Source organism: Lycium barbarum, chromosome 10 (genome assembly GCF_019175385.1).
Source record: "Lycium barbarum isolate Lr01 chromosome 10, ASM1917538v2, whole genome shotgun sequence".
NCBI classification, from domain to species: domain Eukaryota; kingdom Viridiplantae; phylum Streptophyta; class Magnoliopsida; order Solanales; family Solanaceae; genus Lycium; species Lycium barbarum.
In genome coordinates, this window is record NC_083346.1 from 60,206,796 (window position 1) to 60,219,341 (window position 12,546).

Consider the following 12,546-nt stretch of genomic DNA (forward strand, 5'->3'; position numbering starts at 1 on the left):
AGAATACTCGTGATCGCTTTGTCTCACCTTGAAGGAACGAGTATTTTAAGGTGAGACTATCAACGGGGAATAATATTAAAGTAAACGTAGAATGAAATCGGGGCATCATAGATGACAGTTCATAAACATTGAAATCTTTTAGAAAATAAAGTCATAGCTAGGAAATATAAATAAGATTCAAAAATTAGTTTATCATTTTCATGTTTACATAAGATACTTAGCTTAGTCATCTTAGTCATAGAGTCATTCCGGTAGTACGTATCATAGGCTTATCCTCTTATCTAGCATCATTGTTATCATTATCGTCATGGAAGTGCCCTCGTTAGAGGAGTCACAGTACTTATCGTTTGGTAACGAAATCGGGATAAAAATTTCCCTTTGGATTCACTTTAAGTAAGTCAAGCAAGACTGTAAGGAAAAATCCGAGAGTAGCGGGCCCACCTCGGGCCGGATGGGGTGACGTATATGATTTACATATATTACGTGTCATGTCATTACTTGTGAGGGTCCTAGGGTAATCGGGTCCCACTTATTCAAGTTCTAGGGGTTTAAGAGGTCTTTCCATCATTTGCACACTTTCTAGTTCAATTCTATTGAACAAAAAGTGGAAAACTTTGGATGCGTATTCCGGGGAAGAGAGTTGTCCCCGAGGCGCGTACCCAACTTATTACATCTAAGACATGCCATAGAAAGAAGGGTGAAACCTTACATACCTCTTTCCGCTTCTTTTGCTATTCCGAATTCACGTTGCAATCTCGTCAAAATCTGCAAATTGGTCATGTTTACCAAAACTCTTATTAGGATACTTAGAGTTGAATTTTTAAGGAAACATTTGGCTACCGAAATTTCGGCAGCACTTCCCCTATAAATACTCCATCCCACCAAGTTCAACTTGGCTAATTTCAATCAACAACAATCCCGGGAATTCAAACCCGGCCAAAATATCAACCACAATTCCAACAACAACAATACTAACAACTTCCATATTCAATCAACTTACTACTTCTTCCAAAAACTTTCTAACTTTAATGAAAACAATCACAACCTCATGATCTATATTCCAACAACATCATACTAACCACATTACCTTCCATGCATGCAAGAACATTACATTCAATTCACATAACTTCTAAAACAAACCTCCACCTACTTCAACTTCACAAGATTATTATGCATTCATTAGCAATCTAGCATCCACAATTCAACTACAACCAAAACATTAAATAGAATTGACTCCTTTTCTTCCATATTACTCTACAACTACACGGCCAACATCAAGCATACACACTACAACCTCTCCAAATTTATTCAACTTCCATTTTCCACATATCATTCACAACAATAACAACCAAACACTAGATAAATTAATTAAAACACAATTTTTACACACATATACATGTTCCATACCTCACGGCCACACCCCTATTTTTATCTCTTTCATGAATTTCATCCATTTTAACATACTACAACACATATAAACCATTCATAACACATAAAGAAAGATCAAAACTCACCTTTCTTCTTCAACTTCTCACTTGACTACAACTTGGCAACTTGTATGATTTTGAATCTTTCTTGCTCCAACAACTCCACCTTGTTAAGCACCCTTTACTTGGTAGAAAATGATTTTTGAAGAATTTTTGTCAATTTTTCCTTGGAAATTTACCCTTGGCCGAAATGGCCTTCAACTTTTCTCCTTCTCTTTCTTGTTCTTCAACTTCTTGAATATTCTAGAGGTTGTGTGATAAAAATGACTTAGTCATCTTATTTATTGACCAAATTTTATGTAATATGGGCTTGGGCCATAACCATGGCCGGTTGGGCCTCACAAATTTGGGCCTTATTATTTTTTTGATTTTTTTGGGCCAACTCGGTTTGGTCCCGAGTTGGGCCTAGCCCACTGACCTTTCGACCTTAAAATGTTAATATCTCCTTGTACCGACGTCACCTGGGCACCCACGACCTATGCTTGGAAAGCTAATTCAATTATCTACAACTTCTATTTTTTGGTATTTTTCCAAATTCCAAACTTATAATACCATTTTTTTCCCATTGAAGTCAGATCACCCGAAAACGTTTTCTTAAAAATATTCGTTTGGAGGACTTCCACTTTGATTTGGCCCAAGGGTCCTTCTTGAGTCGTGTTTAACTTCTCATATGTGATTCATATGAATTTTCAGATGTCCCAAAAAAATCTCGATGTGTGGGTCCCACCTCAGCAAATAATCTGACGTTCAAAAATACGGGATATAACAAATATACTTAGTTACCACAATCAATTATATACCGTGCTCTTATTGCATTCTTGATAGGTCAATACCATAGGAATATAGGAGGAGAATTATCTTGAATCGGCGAGTAGTGGTTCGGAAGAATACTACGAGACTAACAATCCGGTTAATTAGCTATTGTGAACAAAGTTGCTAAGATGTGACATTTGACTGACTCAATAGGATTGGTGAACCAACCACGGCCCTGGAATACTTCTATAAATCTTGATAAAAGCCATTCTCAATTACGTTCTAAGCACAATTTCTGGATACATTGTTAGTTAATTACATTATAGCATTTAGTTATAAAAGAACCAACACTTTTATTCTTCACTTGCATAGATAGTAAGCAATAATTTATTTTCGTGAAATATTGTCCATAAGTCTCTGTGGGTTCGATATCCGATTTATTTAATCACTTTATTACTTGTACGACCACGTACACTTGCGTGTGCATTTGGACGCAACAATGACCGCTGTATACTTCAACTATTGTTCATTCCGGATAAGATTTTAAGTCATTAAAAGGAGACCCAAGCTCATTAAATTCATTTCATTTTCCACGATACTTCTCTCTAGAAACCTCTAGACTGTTCTCCACTCATCATCTACAAGAAAACAAAGGAAATCAAAGATCAATAAAAAGAATCCAAGTGAATCAAGTGTATGAAGCTCATCAAAGTTCATCCAAGTTAAGAAATTTCAAGAGAAGCAAACTAGGGTTTTGGTGCAAGAAGGGTGATACCACTCAAGGCTTGTTCCTACAACATCTAAGGTAAGTTTTATGGCTTTTACATGTTATTTAGGGTATGGAAGAGTTGAAACACTTAGATTATAGAAGGATGTAAGAAATGGGTCATGAAAGTGTGAATAGTAGCAATGTTGAGTAAAGGTTGAATTGAGCCATGATCATTAATAATTTGTGATTATGAAAACGTTATGAATGACATTTAGAACATGGAATAAGTATCCTATGTGAGAAAATGCAACAATGAACCATGGCCATGATTATGGAGAAATTAAAGACAAATTATGAAATATGGATATTGTAAATGAATGATGAGTGTTGTCTATCATACTTTGGATGTGATATGAGCGTTTGGGAGCTGATATAGAATATGGGAAAAGTAGTATAAACAAAGGCAATGCTGCCCAAATTTTCCCTAGAATGGTAGCGCGTTCTTATAGACGATTAACTAACGCTAGTGAGAATTCTCGCTTGTAGGAAGAAACGAGATATCGAAGGAGAACAAGCAAGTGATAGCTTCGTTAAACGTCAAAGGTATGTAAGGCTAGTCCTTTCTTTCCAAGGCATGAATCATATGATATGATATCCCCTCCTTCTTCATGATTTTCCTACGTACCAAAAACTATGAGTCTGCAATTATGAAGAGCTTCACAAGACAAAGGTAAAAGATATGCTACGAGCATGACGATACCGACGATGGATACAAGTATATAAGTTGTAAAGTTAGGATACGACATTCTTACGGAACTAATGATCCTTATGTAACTTTTATGATATTATGTTCCCTACCTCTCCATGACCTTCCTACCTTCCGGAAAACTAAGAGTTTATGATCAGGAATAACCACGCGAGATAAAGATAAGAGGCATGCTATGAACATGATAATGAAGGTGATAAATTAAGTCTAAAGATCTTAGAGTTCATGGTATAATGTTTCTGCAAGCTAACGACATTAACTATGATCTATTGGTGTTGCTTGTTGTATACACTCACCTTATATACTAATTCCTTCAAGGTGAGGTAGAATACCTATGAATGCTCCATAATGTAATCGGGGGTTCTCGACCTTACGTCACCCCGACATTGTTATAGATTGTCCATAAACCTTGATGCATGTCCTATGACCAATGTTCCGAGAAACTACGAGTCTACGTTCATAAAGGATTTCATATGAGATAAAGGTAAGAGATACGCTATAGAAATGAATATGGAAATGATGAGCTTAAGCCCAAATATTATAAAGACTACCATACGATACTTATACGAAATTCACGCTACGAATATGATGTGATTTTCATAAATTATCTTGAAATTTAAATGTGTGCATTAAAGAAAGGTTACGATAAGCTTATAAGATGTATGTGATGACAATGATAATGATGAGATATACTGATCCTTGTATGATGTATGTGATATGGTCGAGCCACTACGTGGCCGAATACGGAAGATATGTATGTGATACTGTCGAGCCACTACGTGGCCGAATACGGATACTGTCGAGCCACCACATGGCTGAATACAGATGTTGTCGAGCCCTACGTAGACGAATATGGATAATGTATTATGTGTATGAGAAGCTACGGTACCACGATGATGAATTATACGACATGATGATGTATACGCTATGATGATTCATGCGCGACGATTATATATATGTGATATATGTATGAAATGTATTCATCCTTAAAGGTCGCGCAGGTTTTACCTTCACCTTATGACTTATGATTTCTTTATCATGTTTATTTCATTCATGCCTTACATACTCAGTACAATATTCGTACTGACGTCCACCCGATTTTTAAAAAAAAAGAAAAAAAAAGAAAAAGGGACAGCTGACAGGTATGTAAAGTTGTCCCTTCTTTCTCTTGGCATGTCTTAGATTTAAGTGATGAAGGATATGAGCTTTGGGGTAACCCTATTCATAAATCTTGAGTGCGTTTCATGATTCTTATTCACTTCTTGATGTTAGAACTCTTAAGTGATTGAACTCCCCTCTTCAATTTCCTATATGATGGATAATAGTCGATATATATAAGTTCCTATTCTGTTCCGAAGGGAACACCCGTAAGGTGCCAGTTGAGTTGTGTATATGGTTTTACTAATGACTTCGAGGAAATTAGTTTATACTAAAGGAAATATAAAGTTTGATTTTAAAACCACTCCGAAGGGGGTGCGAGATTTTACTATTTCATTTCATTTACGAATTATGTTTACATTCCATAGCATCATCTCTTTGTATTGATATTTGTGGATTAAATTTATATGGACATGATTGTGATATTAAGCCGGAAGCGGCTGCCCGAAGGGGCCATTATTATTAAGCCAGAAGCGGCTGTCCGAAGGGACTATTGTTTTTTTAGCCGGAAGCGGCCGTCCGAAGGGACTATTGTTTTGTTAGCCGGAAGCGGCTGTCCGAAGGGACTATTATTTTGTTAGCCGGAAGCGGCCGTCCGAAGGGACTAACGTGATACTATATTTATATTGTGTATTCTAGAATTTGTGTATGCTATATTTATATTGTGTATGCTAGAATCTGTGTAAGGTACCATATGGAACTGTTCAAAATGCTGTTCCAGGTTACTCCCGGGTTGCTTCTAAATTTACTGCTATGCTTTTCCTTGTTTATGATTCAATAATGCTTTACATATTCAGTACATACTTCGTACTGACCCCCTTTCTTCGGGGGGCTGCGTTTCATGCCCGCAGGTTCAGGGACGCGATCAGACAATCCAGTCACCTAGGAGGAGTCAGCATTGAGAGTCAGACAGCTCCACCTGCTTCGGAGACTGTTCCTGTTTTGGTACAATTTTGTATGTATATATTATGGGCACGACGGGGCCCTGTCCCGTCACTTATGTACGGTCATACTCCTCTAGTAGTCTGCGAACAGCGTGGGTGTCAAGGATACTGTTTGGCCTTGCTGGCCATTGTTTTGTTGTACAGAAGTATCGGCAGCCTCGTTGGCTTGTATTGTGATACGTTACATATATATATATCAATATGTTTTGCGATGTTTGAGTACAGGTAACATAAGTTGGGTTATCGGGCAGGTTAAGCTCGGTCACTCGTTATGGCCGTAGATTGGGTCGTGACAAAAGTGGTATCAGAGCAGTTCAGTCCTCGGCATGTTCGCAGACGGTGTCTAGTAGAGTCTTGTTTATCGGTGTGTTGTGCACCACATCTATAAACAGGAGGCTACGAGACATTAATAGGGTGTCATTCCTTCTTTCGTGTTGGAGATCATGCGAATAGAGTTGTGTCATAAGTGAAGTCCTTAATCTAATAGTTTTGTATGATTTCAGCGATGACTAGGAAGAGTAAAGCGACAGCAGCCCAGAAGGGCAAATCAGTTGATGATGAGGCAGTTAGCCAAGCCCCCAGGTTTACTAGAGCTCAGACTTATGCTGGGATGCACATTCAGTCCCAGAGTTCTCCTACTTCTCAACCTCCGGAGGAGCTCAGAGGGGCACCTGATCCAGCCCCAGCTCCAGTACCAGCACCAGTACCTCCAGTCCCTCAGCCGGATGCTCAGGGTCAGGAGATAAGAGAGATGAGAGATGCTATACGTTTGTTGACTCAGATACTTGCTACCTAGGCTAGAAAACAGGATAGGGGTCATGAGTATCCAGATAGAGCTGCTAGTGCCAGGGCTCGAGATTTTCTTACATTAAATCCCCCGGAATTTAAGGGCACGGACCCTAATGCAGATCCTCAAGAGTTCATAGATGGTATGCATCGTACCTTAAATGTGATGAAGGCGTCAGCTACAGAATCTGTTGAGTTAGCTGCTTATAGATTGCAGGGTATAGCAATTAATTGGTTTCAGTCATGGAGATTTTTTGAGGGGTAGGGATGCTCTTCTGCCGACTTGGTAGGAATTCTCAGATGCCTTCTTGCGCCATTATATGCCACCCGAGTTGAGGCGGGCAAGGGTTGATAGGTTCCTTAACTTGCAGCAGGGTAGTATGTCTGTTAGAGAGTATAGTGTGGAGTTTGATTCTTTAGCCAGATATGCCCCTTCTATTGTGCAGGAAATGGAAGATAGAGTTCACCGATATGTGATGGGATTAGAGCCAGGGTTGCAGGAGGCTTGTATGGCAGTAGCCATGCAGCCAGGTATGGATATAACTCGTATTCAGTCTTATGCTCAAGGGTCAGAGGATCGTAGGCGCCAGCGAGAGGCTATCTCGGAGCAGAGTAGTAGTCATCCCAAGAGGGCCAGGTCAGAGGATCAGTATAGAGGTTTCACTAGCGAGAGCAGACCCCAGTATAGTGCACCTCTGCAGTTTTGAGGATCTCAGCGGGGTTGGGAGACTTCCCTTAGGCAGAGACAGAGTTCTTCTTATGCATCGGGTTCTCAGCAGCAGGTGGGGTCAGGGCAGGAGGTGATGCCCCCTCCCCGATGTGCGACTTGTGGGAGATGTCATGTAGGATGATGTCGTCAGGGTGTATGCCATACTTGTGGTGATCCGGGGCACTATGCTAGAGAATGCCCACAAAGAGTGGGTAGTATTGTTCCTGAGAATTCGGTAGCAGCATCGTCACCGTCAGTGAGAGCCCCAGAGATAGGACTCCAGACTTCTTCCGGCCGAGGTAGGGGCGGAGGTAGAGCATCTAGTTCCAGTACTGGGCCGCATCGTATCTACGCTCTAGGTGGGAGACCGGATCTAGACACACCACAGGATACACCACCAGGTATACCCTTCTTCAGATAAACTATCGATAGACTTAAACTATATACGAACTGTCCCTTATCACTATGACATGATGTATTACTACTAAGTTAGGATACAAGCGTAGGGTTAATGGGTTAAATCAAAAAAAAATATTAGTTGAAACCTAAAGGGGGGAAGTGCCCAAAGCATAGCAAGACCATAGCTATAAATCCGAACTAGGATAAACAAATAGAAGACTACCCTTGATATGTAATCTTTTGGTTATTACCTCGGGAAGCAACAGAAAGAGGAGATATTATAGGGGTTGCTAAATTATGAGCGAATCGACAAATGGAAGGGTATGAGAAGGGCATAATCAAATAAAGGAACACTTGAGAATGTACTGGGAGTTCAGGACTGGTTTAAACATTCAAGGATGAATGTTATAAAGGGGGGAAGGATGTTATACCCCGTATTTTTATACGTCAAGTTATTCGCAAAAGAATCGACGTGAGTTAAAGACGGAACCCTTCCCGGACGCGGAGTAGAAACCTTTAATTTTTAAAATTTCTAAATTAGAACCAACTGTTTATAAATTTCATTTAGTGTAAAAAATATTATTGGAAGATTAGGAATTTATTAATTGTGATTATATAATTATGTAGGAATTAGTAATCAGCTAAGCCAATTAGATTAATTAGGCTTAAATAACCATGTGGGGCCCACCCGATTTTAAAAAAGAAAAAAAAGAAAAAGGGACATGGTGACACATAAGAAGACACGTGTGGTATTTAGGGAGAGGATATATAAGTTAAGATATGAGTCATATGTAACATTTGCATTAGAAAACAAATCAAGAACAAAGAAAGAAAGAAAAAAAGTGAACAAAAAAAAGAAAAGAGGCTCGGCCATGGAGCAAAATAACCGAGAGGGAGATTGAAGAAAAAGGAAAATTTGAGGTGTGGAATTGTTGTAACATTCAAGTGATTAGCAAGGTTAAGAAGCCAAGTTGATTAAGGTAATGTTTTATATCTTTTTATACACATTTTTGAGGTGATTAAACTTGTATAAATTGGTAAATTGTGATGAATGTGAGAAATTGTAGATGTTGATGTTAAAATGTATATTTAGCCGTGTAGGGGGGCTGCTTTAATTGGATATGGTAAATTTATTTTAAGTTGTATTATAGTTGTTGTTGTTGTCATGGATTATATGGTGGAAGAAGTTGTATTATAGGGGGGCTGCTATTCCAGGTTACTCCCGGGTTGCTTTCTAAACTTGTTTACTGTTACGCTTTTCCTTGTTTATGATTCAGTAATGCTTTACATATTCAGTACATACTTCGTACTGACCCCCTTTCTTCGAGGGGATGTGTTTCATGCCCGCAGGTTCAGGGACGCGATCAGACAATCCAGTCACCTAGGAGGAGTCAGCATTGAGAGTCATACAGCTCCACTTGCTTCAGAGACTGTTCCTGTTTTGGTATAATTTTGTGTGTATATATTATGGGCACTACGGGGCCCTGTCCTGTCACTTATGTACGATCATACTCCTCTAGTAGTCTGCGAACAGCATGGGTGTCAAGGATACTGTTTGGCCTTGCCGACCATTGTTTTGTTGTACAGAAGTATCGGCGGCCTCGTTGGCTTGTATTGTGATACGTTACGTATATATATATAAATATGTTTTGCGATGTTTGAGTACAGGTAACATAAGTTGGGTTATCGGGCAGGTTAAGCTCGGTCACTCGTCATGGCCCTAGATTGGGTCGTGACACCGGAGGTGCTAATCGGGTTTATACTTTTGTGTATATATGTATATATATATATATATATATATATATATATATATATATGTATTTTGGGCACGACGGGGTCTTGTTCCTTCCATATGTCTAGTACTCTAGTAGAGGCTCGTAGATGCATAGGTGTGGGTTATATGGTCTCACAAGGTCACTACTGTATATATAAGTTTATAGGTGTATATTACCACTTCAATAGCCGAGGGGCTTATGTATAAAAGTATTTATGTTGTGAAATGGAAAATGATTTTTCTTATGAATTTGATAAAAGAAGGTCTATTGAAAATCATGAGTAGCAGAACGAGTGGTGCTCGGTGGTTAGCCCCGGGTACCCGTCGCGCCCCTAGCTGGGTCGTGACAAAACAAAATCCTAAAATGAATTTCGTCGAGTCTAGTTTCCAACGCAACAAACCACTCATCGATTGGACTTCGGAGTAGACAATTATGGACATTAAAAGTTCAGCTGACAGAGCAGAAACGTGTGCTACAGTACTGCTACAGTACCGACCTACTACAGTGCTGCTACAGTAAAATGCTACAGTGATCCCAACCCGAATTTGACCCTTATAAAAAGTGTAGGAACCTCCTTTTTTCACCAGATTTTGCTGGAAAATTCTAGAAATTGAAGAGAGAGAGAGAGAGAGGGAAACAAAAAGTGAGCAATTTTTAAGTCGCGGAGTAGTGGTTTGGGTCCGGGTAACGCGTGGTTGTGATTCTAGTATCGTTTTGCGGGAGATTTTAGCGTGGATATTGAGGATATTGCTATCTTACCAAGAAAAAAGAGGTATGAATCTTTCTCTTTTGGTATTATTTAAGGCTTATTTACGGAGATAAAGTCGCTAAACAATCGTATAGTAAGTTTGTTAGTTATGGAAGTTGGAAAACAACGTGTGGGCTGTTTTATGGTACATATTGGTGTTGGAAATGATTTTATTGATGTTGGTATTGTTGTTGTTGTTGGTGGTTGCTGAATTGTGATTTCGGGCTAGGCATATAAACAGAGGAGATGCTGCCGAAATTTTGGCAGATTTTAGGAAGAATTATTTGAAGGCTTAAGATAAGTATATGATAATGGGCCTAATCATAGTACGAATGGTCTTATATGTAGACTTGCGGGCTCGGACGGATAAGCGTAGGTAGTTGGTGGCTGAACAGGTATGTTAAGGCTCGTCCCTTTCTTTCAAAGGCATAATTCCTATGCTATGATTCCTTAAGTGTTTTCATAACCTCCTTGATTTCAAAGCTAGAAGTTTATGACTCTTGATGTTTCTTATGATGTTAAGAATGAGGACGTTCTTATGAGGATTACGTTGAGGATGATTTTATGCTTAAAGGCCTCAAATATGATTTCAACGACGATGTGAAAATGTTAAGCTATTTCATGATTTTCTCGATTTATTGCATTGTTGTTGATCTCACCTTATAAATTGTTCCTCCAAGGTGGGATAGAATGATAGTTTTGATTTGAACTCCTATGTATGCCATGAGTATAATATAGGTATATGGCTACTTTGTGACATTACATAGAGCTCTATTATTTCATTTTGATTATGCACTGCACTCATTTTCATTCTTCATGTATATGTAAGGCACAGTTGACAGGGGGTAACGCTGTGACCTTGGTTGTGTATTACAAGTCCCAGTTGATAGGGGGTGATGCTGTGGCCCTTGTTATGATGTGTATATATATGGCACAGTTGAAAAGGGGTGCTGTGGCCTTTGTTGTGATGTGTATATATATGGCACAGTTGACAGGGGGTTTGTTGTGGCCTTTATTGTGATGTGTATATATATGGCACAGTTGACAGGGGGTGTGCTGTGGCCTTTGTTGTGATATGTATATATATGGCACAGTTGACAGGGGGCGTGTTGTGGCCTTTGTTGTGACGTATATATATATATGGCACAGTTGACAAGGGGTGTGCTGTGGCCTTTGTTGTGATGTGTATATATATGGCACAGTTGACAGGGGGTGTGCTGTGGCCTTTGTTATGATGTGTATATATATGGCACAGTTGATGGGGGGTGATGCTGTGGCCTTTGTTGTGATATTTCTATGGATATATGTGTTTCTTTGATATAGCTATACTGATGCATTTATTTTGCCCATTCATTGACACGCCTAAAATGTTTTCCAAGATTTTATATATTTATTGATTTCATGCCTTACATACGCAGTACACTATTCGTACTGACCCCCTTTCTTCGGGGGCTGCGTTTCATGCCCGCAGGTATAGACACTCAGTTTGGCGATCCTCCGGCTTAGGATTTCTGCCTAGCTGTTTGGAGAGCTCCATTGTCCCGGAGCTTGAGCTGTTTTGGTACAGATCTTCTTATATAGACTTTGTCATACTCGTAAAGGTCTGTAGACATGTGTGGGTTATGTATATGGTTTGGTCAGCTATACAGATGTAGTTCGTTTTGGATATTCCCGCGTATATTGGCAGCCTGTTGGCTTGTGCATTTTATTATGTTTGGTTAGCTGTGGCTTCTCAGGAGACAGGTTCTCTTTGATGTATGACATGATGAGTTCATAGCATACTTTTACAGAGTGCCATATTGTTTTCAGTTTTAGTCTGATTATATCTAGCGGGTCGTATACGGGTGCCCAGCTCGGGCACTAGTCATGGTCCATCGGTTTGGGTCGTGACATTACGGACACTAGCTCTTCCAAGGTGTCGGATATTCTGGGAGTCGGTCAATCTGGGTTCTCCTGTGTATGCCATGAGATATGCGAAGGAAAAGGAGAGTAATTGAGCCAAGAGGATTAGGGTAGCTCATAAGGATAGAAGGATTCCGCTTCTTAGTGTGTCGGATCAAGGCTCTCATATAGCACCAAGGCAGGACGGTTTTAGGTACATTAATCCATCCATTGAAATTTCCTATATATATATGTACTTATGAACCCACAAATCAACTTATTACTTGTTATATGGGAATGAATGCTATTCTAGTAGCAATAGACCGTGATTGTAAAGAAGGGACCAACGTAGAAGTAATAGGACCGCAACACTGCTCTAGCAGGCTAATATGATATGGGATTTCACCGATGGATGATTAATGCGCAGTTCG